The following is a 19,893-nucleotide window of genomic DNA, read 5'->3' on the forward strand; positions in this document are numbered from 1 at the left end:
CAAAGGTTTTGTTCATTCCTTTTTATTCTTCTCTAATCTTGTCTGCCTGTCTTATTTCAGCAGGATAGTCTTCAAGCTCTGACATTCTTTCTTCTGCTTGGTCTATTCGGCTATTGATACTTGTAGTTGTGCTGTGAAGTTCTCATGTTGTGTTTTTCAGCTCCATCAGGTCATATATGTTCCTCTCTAAACTGATTATTCTGGTTAACAGCTCCTGTAATGTTTTATCATTGTCCTTAGACTTTTTGCATTGGGTTAGAACATACTCTTTTAGCTCAGTGAAGTTTGTTATTACTCCTCTTCTGAAGCCTACTTCTGTTACTTCATCCATTTCAGCCTCAGCCCAGTTCTGTGCCCTTGCTGGAGAGGTGTTGTGATCATTTGGAGGAGAAGAGATAGTCTGACTTTTTCAGTTTTCAGAGTTTTTGAGTTGATTCTTTCTCATCTTCGTGAGCTTATCTACCTTCAATCTTTGAGGCTGCTGACCTTTGGATAGGGTTTTGTGGGGTCTTTTTTGTTGATGTTGTTGTTGTTGCTTTCTGTTGGTTTGTTTTTAACAGTCAGGCCCTTCTTCTATAGGCCTGCTGTGGTTTGCTAGGGGTCCACTCCAGAATATTTGCCTTAGTCCCTCCCACACCTGGATGTGTTACCAGTGGAAGCTGCAGAATAGCAAAGATGGGTGCCTGGTTTTTCCTCTGGGAGCTCTGTCCCAGAAGGGCACTGACCTGACGCCAGCTGGAACACTCCTGTATAAGGTGTGTGGTGACCCCTGTTGAGGCGTCTCACCCCATCAGGAGGCACAAGATGAGGGATCCTCTTAATGAAGCATTCTGGCTGCCTCTTGGCAAAGTGGGTGTGCTGGGCTGTGAGGAATCCCTTGGTCCAGACTGCTGGGACTCCGTCCAGACTGCCCACAATCTTTAGAGCCAGCAGGCAAGAAAGACTGAGTCTGCTGAACTGCAGAGACTGTGGCCACCCCTCCCCATGGGGGCTCCTTCCCAGGGAAATCAGAGTTTTGTTCATAAACCCCTGGCTGGGGTTGCTGAAATTCCCACAGGGATGCTCTGCCCAGTAAGAAGGGATGGATCTGGGTCTCACCTAAAGAAGCAGTCTGGCCATGATCTGCCACAGCCACTGTGCGGTGCTGTGGGGAATTCTTCCTGGTCCAAACTGCCCAGTCTCTATAGCGCTGGCAGGGGAAAACAGCTGACTAGGGCCTCAGTGATGGTGGCTGGCCTCCTACCCGACAGGAACTCGGTCATCTTAGGTAGCCTTCAGCCTGCTGCCACTGGCCACAACCCAAGAGGCCACTGAAAGTCTGCACAGCTCTGTGTTTGGGACTCAAGGCCTTGGTGATATGGGCTCACGAGAGTATCTCCAGATCCACGGTTGCACAGATCTATGGAAAGGCCATGGTTTCCTGGGCAGGGTAGCACAATCACTCATTGCCTTCCCTGGCTGGGGTTGGGAGTTCCCTTTGCCCTGTGCAGCTCCTGGGTGGGCCATGACTCCACCCTGCTTTTCCTCACTCTCCATAGTACACCAACTACCTAGTCAGTCCCAGTGAGAGAATCTGGATACCTCAGTTGAAGGTGCAGGATTCATTCGCCGTTTTCATTCTGCTCGGTGGGAGCTGCTGACCACGGCTGCTTCTAAGCAACCAAATAAGCATTTATTTAGCACAAACTGCCAGGATATTCTTGGTGCTTAAGATATACATCAGTGAATCGACTGCTTAATACTCTCGTTTTCTTTAAGACCTAGCTCAATGTCATGTGGACCATGTGGACCAAAACCAGAAAGCTTTTGCTGAACTACCAGTGAGGGTGTGGGTGAGGCACTCTCCTGTGAAGTATCCTCTCATGTAGTACTCACTGCATGAGTTATGTTCCTGTATACTATAGGCACTCATCCTTCTTTCTTTGTTTTAGGTTGAAAATGTCATAAATAAGTCTGTTTGATGAGAAAGAAGAACTAATAGAATGTAAAAGGCTGAAGGGATATAAAAGAAAGATAATTAACGAAATGAGTTTTACAAAAATATTCCTAATTAGAGCCCTTTAAATGGGATACTCCTTATGGGCCCATAAATTATTATATGATTTTACAAAAGAAATAGATTCCTTCTAAGATGTACTTCAGTTGTAGAAATCAAGAAATACTTGTGGTGTTGCTCTTTTATCTATGAGAAATATCCATACATCCATTAAAGGATGTATCCATATAATGATGTATATATAAGAAATATATATACATCAGTGAATCAAAGATTTTCCCTTGGTGGTGTGCTAAAAGAGACCAGTAAGAAATGTTTCAAAATGTAAGTTCTTTTGACCAAGAGCAAATTACAAATTATTTGTAATTTTTGTTGCCTGTGTGTGTCTTTATTTTCTAAATATTTGTCAATGAAATCTATTACTTTTGCAAACATGGGAAAAGTAAGAAAAAAGTATAATACAGTTCAGAAAGATTTTCACTTACTAAAGGAGAATATAAAAAATTTAGCTCAGAAAGTCACTTTTCTGTTAACTCGACAGTTAATTTCCAATATATTGTTCGATATCCAAGAGTTTTGCTAGATTTCTGCTTTGACGTGGGACTCCTAAGGGACACAATGCTTGGTAGCCCATAGTTGTTACTGCTTTAATCATGCAAATCTAGGACACCAGGGCAGTGAATGAGTGCATGAATGATTCTTGGGCACCTTAGATCATACTTGCTAGTAAGGTCCTCTTTGTCTCTGCATATGGCTGGCTGGCCTGGATGGACACTTATCTTTTGGCTGAAGAATACATCCAATGGGGAGAACCCAAGAGTCGTGCTAAGTGAATCAGTTTCACTAGGACATTAATTTCTAAGATGTAGTCCTTGGAGTTCTGGAGAGCAAAAGATGGTGCATTACTGGAAATTCACTATACTCATTAACATATTTAAGGCTGGAGAAATTCTGGAGCAAAGAACCAAAGGTAATTGCAGACAAAGAAGGGTTTTTAATGGAATGTGACTGGCATCTAGGAACTGGTTGGGGGGTGGATGGCCCCTGAAAAGAAAGGTTGGAAACTGAATGGGAGAAAGAGAGGGGACTGATCTTACTGATCAAGGTGGTTCCTGTACCTTGTATGGGAGTAACATGAAATCTTTAATTCCCCAAATCTAAGTACACTATGTGGTTACAACAGGGGCAATTTTACATATGTGTGAAGCTTGAAATGGTTTCCTAATTGAATCGATTGTTGTAGCTTTGAAAAATTGTGTTTAAATAACATTTTTGTAAAATACAAAAATAAATTCCTATTTTTAATCTCAGTAGGAGACTTTTACTTCAAGAATCTTTATGATTTCTGCTGTGTAAATCCTTTGTGTAAATGTATTTTTATGCATCAGGTTACTTATATTAAAAAACTCCTCTGTTGATTTTCAGTTGATAGGTTTTCTTATAACATTTAGAAAAATGGATGATACAATTAACCTCCTACTCACTGATTCTGTAAAGAGAAATCATTTGGCTTTATTTTTTTTCTTAATGTCTATAATATTTCCTTTAAAGAAGTCTTATCAAGGGATAGATGAGTAGAGAATCCTAAGCCCCTATTTTGGGGAGTTGAAAGGTTTCAAGGATTTAGAAATTTTTGCTTACAAATACATGTGTTACTTTGCTAATTTAGAGGTATAGCTATTTAGTTCAGAAAACTAAGGATAAGGACATTATACTGGGAACAAAAATATTTTATTTCTTAGTAGATGGGATCCCTTTACTTTCTTGGTTATGTGTTCCAGCTGTCTTCATTGCATGGATCTGACTGTGTTTTTAGTTATGTTTTTACACACATGTACCATCTTCTACATGCATTTACTTGGATTTTATTTATATTATATCTGTTAAGAAGCAGATTCATGACATACATCTATGCAGTTGGAATTCAAGACTGTCCATCAGTTGTTACCCATTGATGTACATAACAGATTGGGAATGCAACTTGCTTTACAAGTGAAATTGTTATGTCATTGCCATTTGTTTATTACCATCTGTATCACTCTGTCTGATTTGCATGATCTATGTATTAGCCTGCCCTCATGCTGCTGTAAAGAACTACTGGAGACTAATTTATAAAGAAAAGAGGTAATCAGCCCACAGTTTTGTTGGCTGTACAGGCTTCTGCTTCTGGGGAGGCCTTAGGAAACTTACAATCATGGCAGAAGGAAAGGGATCAGGCACATCTTCACATGGCTGGGAAGGGAAAGAGAGAGTGGGAGGAGGTACTACACATGTTTTAGCAAGCAGATCTTGTGAGAACTCTATCATGAGACAGCACTAGGGAGATAGTGCTAAACCATTAGAAACCACACCCGTGATCCAACCACTTCCCACCAGGCCCCATCTCCAACACTGGGAATTAAAATTCAGCATGAGATTTGGGTGGGGACACATAGCCAAAGCATATCATTCTGCCCCTGGCTTCTCCCGAATCTCGTGTCCTTCTCACATTTCAAAACATGATCATGCCCTCCCAACCATCCCCCAAAGTCCTAACTAATTCCAGCATTAACCAAAAGTCCAGGTCCCAAGTCTCATCTGAGACAAGGCAAGTCCCTTTCACCTATGAGCCTGTAAAATAAAAAACAAGTTAGTTACTTCCAACATACAATGGGAGTACAAGCATTGGGTATATGCCCCCATTCCAAAAGGAAGAAATTGGCCAAAACAGAGGGCCTATAGCCCCCATGCAAGTCCGAAACCCAGCAGGGCAGTCATTAAATCTTAAAGCTCCAAAATAATCTCCTTTGCCTCTGTATCTCACATCCAGGCCACACTGATGCAAGGCGTGGGCTTCCAAGCTTTCGTCAGCTCCACTCTTGTGGCTCTGCAGGCCTCAGCCCTCGTGGCTGCTTTCATAGACTGGCATAGAGTGCCTGCAGGTTTTCCAGGTGCATGATGCAAGCTGTTGGTGGATCTACCATTCTGGGGTCTGGAGGAAGGCAGCCCTCCTCTTGTAGCTCCACTAGGCAGTACCCTAGTAGGGACTCTGTGTGGGGGCTCCAACCCTACATTTCCCCTCTGCACTACCCTAGTAGAGGTTCTCCGTGAGGGCTCTGCCCCTGCAGCAGACTTCTGTCTGGACATCCAGATGTTTCCATATAATGTCTGAAATCTAGGTGGAAGCCCTTAAGCCTCAACTTTTGACCTTTGTGCACCTGCAGGTTTAACACCACATGGAAGCCTTGTTGGATTCTGGCTTGCACCCTCTGGAGCAGTGGCCTGAGACTTAGCTGGACATTTTTAGTCATGGCTAGGCTGGAGTGGCTGGGATAGAAGGAGCCATGACCTGACGCTGCCCAGAGCAGTGGTGTCCTAGGCCTGGCCCACAAAACTATTTTTCCCTCCTAGACCTCCTGGCCTGTGATGGCAGAGACTGCCACAAAGGTCTCTGAAGTGCATTGGAGGCATTTTCCCTGTTGTGTTGGGTATTAACGTTCAGCTCCTCTTTACTTATACAAATTTCTGCAGCTGGCTTGAATTTCTCCTCAGAAAATGGGTTTTTCTTTTCTGCCATGTCTTTCCTGTCTTCTTATGAGCCCTGCAAACTGTTCCAACCTCTGCCTGTTACCCAGTTTCAAAGTTGCTTCCACATTTTTGGGTATCTTTATAGTAATGCCCCACTTCTGTTATAACAGTTCCCTTCCCTTCCCTCCCCTCTCCTTCCCCTTCCCTCCCCTCCCCTCCCCTCCCCTCCCCTCCCTTCCCTTCCCTTTTTTATTTTGAGACAGAGTCTTGCTCTGTTGCCCAGACTGGAGTGCAGTGGCACGATCTCGGCTCACTGCAACCCCTGCCTCCTGAGTTCAAATGACTCTCCTGCCTCACCCTCCTAAGTAGCTGGGATTATAGGCACACATCACCATGCCTGGCTAATTTTTTTTTTTTTTTTTTGTATTTTTAGTAAAGACAAGATTTTACAATGTTGGCCAGGCTGGTCTCAAACTCCTGACCTCAGCTGATCCGACTGCCTTGACTACCCAAAATGCTGGGATTACAAGGTGTGAGCCACTGCACCCGTCCCCTATTTTCTGTATTAGTCTGTTCTTGTACTGCTATAAAGAACTACCTGAGACTGAGTAATTTATACAGAAATGAGGTTTAATTGGCTCAAAGTTATGCAGGCTGTACAGGCTTCTGCTTCTGGGGAGGCCTCAGGAAACTTAACAATCATGATGGAAGGTGAAGGGGTAGCAGGTACATCTTTACATGGTTGACAGGAGAATGGTTGGGGAGATGCTACACACTTTTTAACAAGCAGATCTGGTGAAAACTCTGTCATGAGATTGCACTAGGGGGATGTTGCTAAACTATTAGAAACTACTCCCACAATCCAGTCACCTACCACCAGGCCCCATGTCCAAAACTGGACAATTCAACATGAGATTTGGGTAGGGACACAGAGCCAAACTATATCAACCTGGCTTCCAAATAACATGGACCAGTTATTCATAGCCTGATGAGTTATATATTTACCATTTATTGTGAACAACAGATACCTTTCTAGATATTATAATGGACTTATTTTTAAAATGGACTGTTACTGCTGAAGAGTAATTTTTGAAAAGTTAAAAGCATATTGCATGCAGATATAAAATGAACGTATATCAAAGGTTCATTCAGTTCAGTTAATGAGGGAATTAACTGAGGCAAATTAAAGGCAAATTTGAGAAACTGAAACCCCCCCCAGGAATGCTGAAATAAATGTATCAATATATAACAAAATTGGTTAATATCCATAGAGCAATAAAATGTAATGTTTGGGGTTATCTTTTCTTCCAGGTAGAAATCAATCATATCTCTACTGGACAAAATTTATTTACATTGCTATGGACAAGAATTATTTGGAATTGCTGACAGTGAAATGGAAAGTTAGTCAAAAGTGCATAGCCTTATTGACTTGGATATTCTGGAATCTCTTTTTCCCATTTCTCTAGGAATCTCTTTTTCCCATTTCTCAGTCTTGAACAGTTTTTCTGATATCATTTAAAAAAATGCTTTTGGAGCAATTTTATTCGTTGAATACTCACAGTTTTAGACTCTGAGATAAATGCTCTTTTAATTTATGTTAAAGCCTGAATAATAAGAATATTTGTATTTCCAATATCTTATTTTGTTATCATGCCCCCTGCTCCCCAAAGTGCAGTATTGAAAATGTATGGTAAAGGTTGTAGCATCATTTGTGATCTAAGTACTTCCTCTAATAACTAAATGGATAGCATTCTCTCTGCTTCTTAGTTTTTTTGTTTTGTTTTGTTTTGTTTTGTTTTTAACTAGGGGAGAGGCAGGGCATTGAGTATAACTAAATATTTTAAATGAAAAATAGAACAATCAACAGTATGGAAAATTCTAATATTCTGTGTACCTATGCCTAAAATGAGATAGCCTATCAAGTGACTCATCTTAAGAATTTTTATAGAAAAATTTGTTAGTTTTAATTATGAATTTAATAGAATGAGAATTCATCATGTGACATCCAAGGTAGTGGAGAATGTTTTCCACCACTGTCCAAACACTGCCCACAGAGAGGTTTCCTTTGTCTCAGGGTGCCTGTACTGAGATTATAAACCATGCAAGAGAACTTAGAGAAGGTCTAATAAACAGACCTCACTTTGTAGGTTAAGAACCAGAATTCCAGAGGAGACAAGTTGAAAATAATAAAACTCCTTTAAAAACAAAACAAACAAAAAAAAACCTGACTTCAAATTTCTTACTAAGTGATATAAGCTGTTTCCTCTAATTATCTAAAAGAAGGTGGTTTTATCCTTACTAAATATGTCAATGGTAGGTCTTGACATAAGATTTTAACTTAGGTTGCTATCATAAGCTCTGTCTTTTGGTTGCGAAAACCAGGTCACTCTCACTCAAGAAAAGGGTTCAAGATATAGATCTCCTGAGACCTCAGGTTGGGAACTGGCTTTAGTCCAGTACTTGCTTTCTGTGGCAGATTTGGCCCATGATGATTGTCCTGAGCTTAAGTGTTCCTCTTGACCTTTCACCATAAGATCTAACCGGCAAGTTCCTTTAGGGTTTCTTGATTCTAGTTCCTGCAGCAGCAAAACTGATTGGCTGAGTTCATCATTTTAGCAAGTAATCAAACCCAAGCCATAGGCTTCTGGCCAGCTTCTGAATGGCTCTGTTTGGGTCAGGTGTTCTTTCGGGTCTGATCAGCTATGGCTGTGTTCTTGTGGAGTTGTGTCAGGTGATAGAAGATGGCAATTGAAAGACACCTGGGCCTGAGAATATGGCAGAGTCCCCCAAAAATGGGAGTGGGTGAACAGATTCCCTGAAATATGTCTACTACAAACCTGGTTTGAATAAATTAGTTTATTCTTGGTTAAAAACATTTCCTGTTATCTGCATTGTAATTGGATTTTATATTTTAGTCTGTTTCTATATTGGAGTAAACTCGAAGATTTTTATTAATCCATTTTATTCTTATTTGTTTGCTAAATTTTGCTTCTTTTAGAAACACAGAAGACAGGTTTTGAGACTTGGAAAGTTTATTATGATAGCTTGGTTTTGACAATTCATGTTGACTTTTCTTTTGAAGCCATAATGTTCCTTCAAAGTATTTTAAAAGGAAATTAAGAAAGTCTCATTGTTCTATGAATTCCTTTAATTTTCAATAGATATTTATTCTCCATATCTAAAAAGAATCCAGGTTCAAAAGGCAAGGCATTTAGTTTTAAAAATATTTATTAAATTGCTGGATTATGTACTGTATATTTGGGATATGACATAACCCATGCTTGTGGGACTTTCTGACTAGTTAAGGAGAGAGTGTTACTGTTCCAGACAGAGGCTGCTTGGGCTATAGTAGATTAAACATAGTGTAGAGAACTATTTTTTTTTTAAGCATTAACAGTTTTAGTTAGTTAAACTAAACATGTTAGTACTACTTTAGTTAAACATGTTGGTAGTGGAATAAGACTGTGTGAAGATAGTTTTAATGGAAATTGTATTATGTTCCAATATAGTGTGGTGGTAATTACCTAATTCCTAATTCAGATTTTACTGGATCGTATTTCCATTGTTCTTTCTAAGCCAGGTGATGGGAATGGATTAACAGTGTGGGGAGCAGGATAGAGGAAGGGCATTACAGGGAACTGCAGGAGCAAATACCTAGCGATGGATAACTCTTCTGAGGGTGGGTAGTAATCTAGTCTTGAAAATAATGACTAGTGTGGAGAAAAGGGAACCCCTGTGCACTTTTGGTGGGAATGAAAATCAGTACAATCATCATGGAAACCAGTATGGAGATTTGTCAGAAAACTGAAAACAGAATTACCATATGATTCAGTAATCTCACTTCTAAGAATATATCCAAAGAAATTTGATCTGAATGCAGAAGAGATATGTGCACTCCCGTGTTTATTGTGTCCTTATTCCCAATAGCTCAGATATGGAAACAACCTAGGAGCCCATTATCAGATGAATGGATAAAGAAAATGTGGCATATACACACTATGGAATACTATTCACCCTTTAAAAAGTAGGGGCAGGATAGAGATAATTCTGTCATTTGCAACAACATGGATGAACCTGGAGGACATTATGTTACTACATGATCTCACATATATGTAGATTCTTGAAAAGTCAAACTCATAGAAGTAGAGAGTAGAATGGTGGTTACCCGAGGCTGGGATGGTTAAAGGGGAGAGGGGATGGAGAGATAAATTGGAGGAATAAGTTCAAGAAATCTACTGTAAGGAATGATGACTATAATATTAATAAATAATGCATCATAGATTTTAAAATTGCTCTAAGAATAGGTTTTACATGTTTTCACTATAAAAAATAAGTATGTGAGGTGATAGATGTGTTAGCCTGATTTAATCTTTCCACATTGTAAACATATATCAAAATACGTCACATTATACTCCATAAGTATATACAATTATCTGTCAAATAAAAAGAAAATTAGAAAATAATGAATAAATATAGAAAGTAAAGGTAGTCTTGACAATAACTGAGAAGATTGATTTAATTGGTAACACAAATATCATATGATTTTACTGGGTGCTAACCAATGTCTGTCTTATGTACTGAGAACTCATTAAGCCACAGACATGATGTGACTCTTGCCCTCGAAGAAGCTAGGATTAAATAATGTAGAAGATTATTTTGGTACATTTGTGGGTAAGGATTTAAAAACAAACAAAACTGCTCTCATTTTGTTTGTTTTTAGTAATGCTCTACTGGAGGCAGGGCATTACTGACATGGCTCTTGATAACAAGTCCTGTGATGTTAGGAAATTATTTCTTCAATTTGTGAATTTCTCAGTGAGAGTTCTAGGAACCTCAGATACTGCTGGGCAACCTGCAAAGGCTAAAATAGGGATTGAGATTTGTATTTGGGGAGGGAGGCATAATTTGAAGATTTAATTTGCATAAATTCTTTGTGTTTGAAAGATCCTTTTTTATATCTCATACACACTAATTCCACCAGTAAACCAGGAAAAGTGTTTGCCAGTCTCATAGGCTTGTTTCAAAGATTCAAATGAGTTACCTAAAAATATCAGAATTGTGTCTGGCCCCTACCAGGGAAGTGGTTGTGTTGGTTGATGTTGTGCTTTAGCTCAGTGTTATGACTCCTGGTACCACATAGAAATGTAAATACTGATTTACGTGGTTTTTTTCTCCTTGCTAAACTGAGCTCCTTCAGGGAAGCTGCTCCTTCATCTCTGTATAATCTCACCTTCATGCTCAATAAATGTTTGCCGAATGAAGGGATAAAGTACCTCTTCTTTTCTGCAGCATTAAGCAAAGGCACTTGGTCACTCTTTCTGGGGAGGTGAGAGGAGATGTTGCTTGCTTTGAGGTCATGCTTAAAACTGGTTTAGTTTCCAGTCTTTTACCAGTTTTGTTTGTTCCCATGAACCTATCTCACCATTTCCTGGAGCATAGTTGCTTTCACTGTTTATCATCTTTTTTAGTAACTACTTCCTTAAGGGCATGTGGTATATTTCTTGGGAATTTTTATGCCTCATTAAATCCCTGATTCGGCTGCCACATTTTTAGTAGAGTGCAATGTGTAAGTCTGTTCTTTCCTCCTAGGTGAACCTGTTATTCTAAACTCCTCTATTCAAATGCATTTTACAGGAAAAGGGAAACCGGTTTGAGAGGCCAGTTTGGAAGTTGCTGAACTCCCAGGGTAGTTAATGGATGGTCTTTTTTATTTTTTGTTTTCTCTTACATCTCAGCCAGCAGTTTTGAGAGAGGAGCTCTGTAACTTACCCAAGACAATCATGCTTGGCTGTAAATTGAGGCAAAATTTGAGGAAGGGCTTTACCCTTTGCATTACTCTTTTAATCTAGAAAAGGTAAGAATGTAGTGTAGTGAAGGGAAGATTAAGTCTTTCCTTAAGTGTAGTGGAAAGTCCTCCCTTGTGAAGAGAGCTGATACCAGTGATACCAGCTGCTGGCAGGAAGAAGCTTTGAGGGTGACTGCAGCAAGAGACTTGCAACCTTCAGTCACCAAAGCTAGAGAGCATGCCTGGGGCTTTTTGACAGCAGCAGGATCCTGTGTGAGAGATAGTAAAGGTTCTCCTCCAAGCAGAAGAAAGGAAGAAAAGGTTCAGTTAAACTCTGTTTATTGAAAGTTAGATATTAAAGGAAGAAAACACTAACATTGTATAAAGGAAGAAAACACAAACTTTCTACTTTAGATTTTGTATTCTCTTAAGCCAGGCTCTAATTTGCAAAACATGCTGTTTACAAGTAAGAATGAGAAAGTTTTCAGTACTTTTTACTATTCTAATAAAATGCAGTTTTAATGGAGTGCTCTTCCTGGTCTCTCTGTATTGTTTATTTCTTATTACACACCATCTTTCCCCTGAGAATTGACAACTGAATTCTAATAATAGGGTATGGGACAGGGCTGCCAAAAACAAAGCATGCCTGCTGCAGTTGCCACATCGTACGTCCATAGCGGACAATGGCAGTTGATTTGGGCACTGTCTTCCAGTATTGCTTCTAGGAAACCATTGCCTGTTGATCAATCAGATTGGCCCCAGAATGAAACCACTGCCCCCCACAGTCTAAGAGGAAGTAGTAAGTTTTAAAAGGGTTGGCCCTACAAATGTAAACTTGTAAAGTGGGGGCTTGCCAATGCCTTGCAGAATTTTGTGAACTTTAATCTTTTCTTTCCACAACCTTGATTCTTATGCCCATACCTTTTTACCCTTTGAACCTTCTCTTACTCCAGTGTGTTTTCTTTGAGAGGAAGTCACCAGTAGTAAACACATAGGAGTTTGAGTATTGCTATACCAGAATTATTGAATAGGGGAAGAGTACCTTATTCTGTACCACACTCCCCCCACCACCAGTATTCTGAATATCATTAAGTTAATGTCTACAAAGACTCATGCCATACTTCGCTCCATCCTAAATTGAAAGTTTAGAGCCACAGCCTTTTAAGTATAATTTGGGTAATTTTTTTCCTTAGATAATTTACTGTGTATGGCATGCATTGTTAACTTGCTTGCTCATAGAGTCCCAGAAAGAACTTTTTGCATTGTATCTTCATGGCATATGTCCACTGAAAAATCAAGCCTGCAGCTTTTACTATGCATTCCATGTGCTAGATCTCATACAAGGAAGATCACCAGGGTGCTCTCAGAGGCTTTAGCAGCTATCCTGAAAAGAGTCCCTCTAGACCTTTTCAAGCCACTCACTGACAGAGTACTTACTCCATCTCACAGGAGGAAGGAGTGTCAAGATCCTTTACTTGGGAAGATAGCAAAAGCAATTTGAAACTGGAAAATAATGAATGGATCACTAGATGATTTTTATTGAAAAACAAATTCAAGTATGTTCATCATTAAGGCAGAGCTGTTATGGTCAACACAATAGCCTAAAGGTATCCGACATGTAATTTGGAACCCTTTCCCATTTCCTGAAAGTTTGACCTTGGACAAATTTTCAACCTTGGACAAGTTACAACATAACCTCTGTTATGAGCCCAATGTCTTCATCTGGTTAAGTTGGGGATTCTAAGCCCTTCGCCCTCCACCCCTCACCCAACACACACACATAGGGTTCTTGTGGGGTTAAGTGTAAAGGCATATCATGATGTGTGATGATCATTTATTGTCATTGAGATATTACTTTGTGTTCACCAGTGAGGATGTAGGAAGATCTTTTTAGCTACATGTCTTTGATATATTACATATTGCCTTAAAAGGTAGATATTTTATTTTCTTCCTGTCAAATGGCAGAATGGAAAGTTCCCTTTTTCAACTGTGTTCCTATTTTGGCCCCTGCTTTTTGAAAGTACTTGTGATAGAAATTAAATATTCATGCAGGTGTGGCATGCCATTTGAAGGTGACACTATCATGGGTTCTTCAGTAATTATCTGGTGGTAATTTGCCTCTTTGCATCTGTGGCTATCTCTGAGGGACACTGTGTTCTTCTGATTTCTCCCGTTACAGTGGGAAAGCACATAAAAATAGTGCCATAAAACCAGTTAACGTGTCAGGAAATTATCCCTTATGAAATTTAGTTTCTTTTGAAACTTCTTTGATATACAAAAAGATAACGTGGACTTACTTTACAAGTAACAAAACTATTTCACTTTCTGGTAGTTCAGAAGACTTCTCGGGTCCTGAATAACTTGATTCTTTTCCTTTAAATGATTTATGGGCAGGGACAAAACAGCATATTATGTATCTAATTATAAGGCTTCATTTTCATGAATCTCTCTCTTTTTGTTGATGGCGAATCTAGCCCTGCATTCAAGCTGTAAAGAGGAATAGCTTTATTTCACCCACTAACTGTTTACATCGGACACCATATTGGTGATTTGAGACTCAGTATTGGTATCTGTCAACTGGGGATAGCAAAACAGGCTTCATAGGAATTGGAAGATTTAAGTGAATCATGCATTAGTAATTTCATCTAGCTTCTAGCACAGACTAGCTTGGTTACTATCTTTATAGGTATTTCTGTACCTATGGAAAGGAGGCCACCCTCCCTCCCCACTCCCTTCTCTCCCCTCTGCTCCTGCCTTCTCCCATCTTATTCCCAGAAGTCCATTCCTCCTGGACAACAGGAAGGCCCTTCCTCTTCTGTTTCTATCATAAACTGCTTCTCTGTCCTTTGATCTCTGGAGAACTTGCAGGTTGGCCTCATACAATCAACTAACCAGCCAAAACTTTTTCCTCAGACACGTTAACATCTTTCTGAAATAATAACACTTTGCAGTCAGCCACTGCTTGCTCCCCTTTCCTTAAAGCATTTTATTTTTGTCCAGATATAGGGATTCTTAGACTCCCAGACAGATCCCTAAATAATTATACCTAGCCCAACAGGGAAAACTAATGTGTGCTATTTGAAGGCAGGGCAGTGTTGACTTTTTGGGAGAGTGTTGTTCACTTTAAGAAAATTTATTAAGCCACCCAAGATTTCTGGGCTTACTAATTTTTTAAAAAATTACTTTTCCCCCTTTCTGCATGTACCCTAATTCATGCGTATATTTTACTTACAAAGGGTCATATTTCATTTTTAGCTGAGAAAGTCTTTCATGAGATAAAACACGGAAGCATTTTTAAGCCTTTAGGGTGATGTGGGTTAGAGTTATTTATAAGCTGTTTGATCATACACTTATGTATGTGGTCTGTGGTTGTTCCACTTAACTTGCTATTGATTGCATTTTGGTAAAAATGAAAATTTACCCCAGGGTGGTAATTATTATGGTTTGAAAAATACGCTTTCTTGCTTCTTTATCTTTTTTATATAGTCAGTTAGCAGTTATTTACCTAAATTGAGAGGAGATAATTTATAAAGGTACATGGTATTAAAACTCATGTTATACCGTCAGATGCATTTGGTGTGCAATTTTTTTATTGGCATTGGATTTGTGTGCTTGTTTCTGCTTGGCGTTGTCTAATAGAAGCTTACTCTGAATACCATGACAGCCAGAAATTAGTTGGGAATTGGTGAAATAATGCTTTTTTTTTTCCTATGGATACATAACAAGAAGTGAATAATAGTTAACTTGGATTTTAGTTTTTTTTTCTCATAAGCAGCTCATTGCACAAAGAATGCACTTTAATTTACTTATTACTTTCTTCTAGATTGGAAAGAAGACTGATGAAGAAAAATAACAGCATGATTCAGGTAAACAGATTTTTTAATTATTTACCTTTTATGCTTAATTTATATTTTCTGTGTTCTCCCAATGAGAGGATCTAAACAAACAATTTTTGTGGGCAATTGGAATATGTAAGGAATATTTTGGGGATATAGATGAAATAGTCAAATACATATTACCATTTAATTAATTTAGTTATGTACATATTTTGAACAAGTATGTATTTATACAAAATGGAATATTATAACTAATGCTTTTTTCCTGCCCCAGAATAGTTTTCTTCCAACTCTTGACATACATATCTGACATCAGTGTCTTCATTATTTGAGTCACATTTTTGAAGCATTCAGTATTATTTTCCACAGCCTGTTATCATTTTAGGTGTTTGCAGTACAGCACTTTTGGAGTCTATGTATGGCACTATATTTGGAAATTTTATCCCAAGCCACAAGTAATCATTTGCATAATGTTAGGACGGTTGCTGTTTTCATTCTTTCTGTGTAGATGAACATTGAAGATCTCTACTGTGTAACAATTTGTAGAACTGCTTTCTTAAGTCTTTCTCCCTTCCTCCCTCCCTCCTTTCCTTCCTTCCTTTTTTCCTTTCATTTATTTATTTTATTTGTTTAGAGGTAATTGCATGTATGTTGTTTAAGAATTCAAATAGTACTCTAATAGCCATTCTTTGTTCTTTTTATACTCTTATTGCCCCTTTGCCTAAAGGTAGCCCTTTTCAATCCTTTTAGTTTTATGTTCCAGTATTTGTCTACCTATTTCTAAATAACACATCGTATGCTGTAAGTGCCATTTATTGATTCCTTTTAAAATCTTACACTTATACATTGATTTCCTGCTGAGGAGTTCTCTCTCATAGACCACCCTTTACCCTTACTAAATACCTACTTTTCCTGTCGTTTTATTTTCTTGATGCAGTCATTGTTACAGTCTATATTTAGATAAGTATTAATGTCTACTTTATTATGACTATTTTTTTTTGTGGCTGAGCTCTGTGATATAAGTTGAGATGTCTCAAGCCATTCTGCCTACAAGTTGGTTGTTTGTGAACTGTTTTTTTTTTGTCTCTGGAAAATGTTTCATGCTTTTCTTTGTCCCCAGAATTCTGCAGTTTCATATTGGGACACTTTTTGTTGTTTTTGTCCTCTCAGCTTGGAAACTGATGTCTCTCGATTTGTAAATTTTCTTGTACTATTTCTTTGATAATTTCCCCCCCATTCTCTCTTTTCTTTTAGTCTGTTAGTTGGGTATTTGCACCTACTAGTTTGATCTCTAATTTTCTAAAGTCTTAGTCTTAGCTATTTTTCATCTTTCTGTGTTTTTCTTCAACTTTCTGAGAGGTTTTCTTAGTATCAGTTGAATTTTTAATTTCTGCTATCAGGTTTGTAATTTTGAATTTAATTTTTGAGGGTCTATGGATACTTTGTTTTTAAAATTAGGATCCTGTTTTTGTTTGATAGATGCAATATTTTCTCATTTTTTTGAGAATATGAATTATTTTGCTGTTTTTTGCTGTTCTTCACACATTTTCCTGTGTGTTCCCTTTATCTTCTTGTTTTGATCCCTGATTTTAATGTTAAAGGCTCTTCTCAAATGAGTGCTGGAGATTTAGTTGTCTGTTCATACTTAAGAGTGAGACAATACAAAATGGACTGCAAATTTGTTACCTGGTTGGCTTCACTCTAAGGTCTTTGGGCAGAGACCTTACTGGCCATTTCAGTGGGTAATTATCATGCATCAAAAGCTGCAGATTTTTTTCCTTGGACCTTTCAGTTTCTCCAAAATGGAATTCTTTGTTTACTTTTTTTGTGGAGTGTAAGCCTACCTATGAGGATTTAGGGGCACCACAGAGGAGTGAGGAGGAAGGGAACCAGAGATCTCACCATCCAAGCCTGAGAATGCCTAGATCCGATGTTTTCGTTTCAGCCTTATCTGGAGTCTAGGTTTGAAGTCTTGCTGTATCATTTTCTCCAGAGGGTAAACTGCCCCTTCTTATAAGAGTAGGGATGGTTTGTTTGGCTCTACCAGGTGAGGGAGAGGATCTGGGGTTCTAACTCCCTCTCTCTCTCCCTTCTTCCCTCCCTCCTCCCCTTCTTTGTTCCACACGAATTTATCATCTTACAGTTTTGTGGGTCAGAAGACTGATGCAGGTCTCACTGGGCTAAAATCAACAGGCCAGGTGCAGTGGCTCATGTCTGTAAACCCAGCACTTTGGGAGGCCAAGGCGGGCGAATAACTTGAAGTCAGGAGTTCAAGACCAGCCTGGCCAACATGACGAAACCCTGTCTCTACCAAAAAATACAAAAATTAGCTGGATGTGGTGGTGGATGCCTGTAGTCCCAGCTACTTAGGAGGCTGAGGCATGAGAATCGTTTGAACCCTGGAGGCAGAGGTTGCAGTGAGCAGGGATCGTGCCACTGCACTCCAGCCTGGGCGACAGAGAGACCCTGTAGCAAAACAAAACAGGTGTCCACAGGCTGCACTCTTTTCCAGAGGCTCTAGGGGAGAGTCCTTTTCCTTGTTTTTATTTTTTAGCTTCTAGCTGCTGGCTGCATTTCTTGGCTCCTGGCCCTTTTCCATCTTTAAAGTCAGCAGTGGTCAAATGGTCTCACACTGCATTACTCTGACTTCCTTTTCTGTCTACCACTTCCACTTTTAAGGACCCTGGTAATTACATTAGGCCCATTCAGATAATCCAGGATAATCTCTCATTTGTTTTTATTGTGGTAAAAAACACATAATATAAAATATAATCATTTTAAGTGTATAGTAGTGTTAACTATGTACACATTGTTGTGCAAAAGCTCTCTAGAACATTTTATGTTGCAACACTGAAACTCTATACCCATTGAACAGCAACACCCCTTTATCCTGCCTGCCCAGCCTCCGGCAGCTACGAGCCACCTTCTGTTTCTGTAAATTTGGCTACTTTAAATACCTCATATAGGTGGAATCATGTAATATTTGTCTTTTTGTGACTGGCTTGTTTTACTTTGCATAATGTCCTCAGGGTTCATCCATGTTGCAGCATATAAGATTTCCTTCTTTTTGAGGTTGAATAATATTCCATTGTATGTATATACCATGTTTTCTTTATTCATCTGCCATTGGATGTGTAGGTTGCGTCCACCTCTTAACTATTGTGAGTAGTGCTTAAGTGAACAGGGGTCTGCAAATATCTTTTCAAGACCCTGCTTTCAATTCTTTCAGATGCATACCAGAAGTGAGCTTACTGGATCATATAGTAGTTCTATTCTTAATGTTTTGAGGAACTGCCAGACTTTATTCCATAGTGGATGTACCATTTGACATTCCCACCAACAGTGTACCAATATTCCGATCAACTTCTCCACATCTTTGCCAACACTTGCTATTTTCTATTTTTGTTTTTGATAGTGGTCATTCTAATGGGTATGAGATGATATCTCATTGTGGTTTTGATTTGCATTTTCCTGATGATTGGGGATGTTAAGCATCTTTTCATGTACGTATTGACCATTTGTATATCTTCTTTGGAGAAATGTCCATTCAAGTCCTTTGCCAATTTTTAATTATTATTTAGCTTTTTGTTGTTGAACTGTGGGCATTCTTTATATATTCTGGATATTAACACTTTGTCAGATATATGGTTTACAAATATTTTCTGTGGGTTGCCCTTTCACTTGGTTGATTACTTCCTTTAGTTTTTAAGTTTGATGTAGTCCCATTTGCTTATTTTGTGTTTGTTTTTGATGTCATATACAAAAAATCATTGCCAACTCCAATGTCATGAAGCATTTCCTCTATGTATTTTTTTTCTTTTTGCTAGGAATTTTATAGTTTCAGGTCCTAATTTTAGGTGTTTAGTCCATCTTCAGTTGACTTTAATTTATGGTGTGGGGTAAGTGTCTTTTTTTTTTAATACACACTTCACCACCCCCATCTTTTCAGTCTTCCCCGCTCTCCTTCTGAGGAACCAGAAGCTCCATCATTTCCTAAGCGTTTCTGTCACAGTCAGCTGGCTTTTTGCTTCACAGGCAGGGAGGTTCCCACCGGCTCTGCTCGACTCCACAGTCATCTCCGCTTTCCAGACATCAGTGATGCCTATTGTTTGCTCTAATCTAGTTTCCTATTCCTTTTGTCCTTATGGATTTATATCTTTTTTCATTTTTACTAACATTTTGATGGACATTTAGAAGGAAGCAGAGATAAACAGGCCTATTCCATTGGCCATCTATAACCCCCAAATCTATATTGCTCTTTAATATTTAAAAGGACTTTATAAAATGGTATCTCATATTTCCTATTGTGACATCCAACCTCTAGAAATAATTGTTTCTATTTCTTTGCTTCCTTTTTGTTAACCAGTTTCCGTCAAGTGACCCATAAGCATCGAAAGCTAGCATTAAGTGTACTTGTTACATTATTTCATTATTCAAAATAGACTGAGATTATTGTCTGTAATATGAGACCTGGTAAGGTTTTGAATTTAAGATGATACTGTCTTTCCTGAGGTATAATCTTTTTTAAGCTTTTGACTTTATCTTTGGGTTTATAAACCATATGTTGGTATTAGGAGATGGTGCCCTTTTATGTAAATATATTTTACTTCAAAGCTTTATTAATTTTCTTTTTGAGACAGGGTCTCACTCTGTCACCCAGGCTGGAGTGCAGTGGCACAATCAGCTCACTGCAGCCTCAACCTCCTGGGATCAAGTGATTCTCCTCCCTCATCCTCCCAAGTAGCTGAGAATACAGGCACACACCACTG

General features: G+C 38.8%; 1 protein-coding gene across 8 annotated transcripts in view; it reads left to right on the forward strand.

The window, feature by feature from the left end:
* SGMS1 (sphingomyelin synthase 1) overlaps positions 1-19,893 on the forward strand; it is a 310,484-nt gene that overhangs the window by 140,437 nt on the left and 150,154 nt on the right. For all 8 annotated transcript variants that reach the window (XM_058436246.1, XM_058436244.1, XM_032137507.2 and 5 more), the window contains exon 4: positions 15,112-15,154. The gene's annotated coding sequence lies outside the window, so the exon portion shown is untranslated. The remainder of the gene's footprint in view (positions 1-15,111; positions 15,155-19,893) is intronic.

This window comes from Hylobates moloch, unplaced genomic scaffold (genome assembly GCF_009828535.3).
Source record: "Hylobates moloch isolate HMO894 unplaced genomic scaffold, HMol_V3 SCAFFOLD_3, whole genome shotgun sequence".
NCBI classification, from domain to species: Eukaryota; Metazoa; Chordata; class Mammalia; order Primates; family Hylobatidae; genus Hylobates; species Hylobates moloch.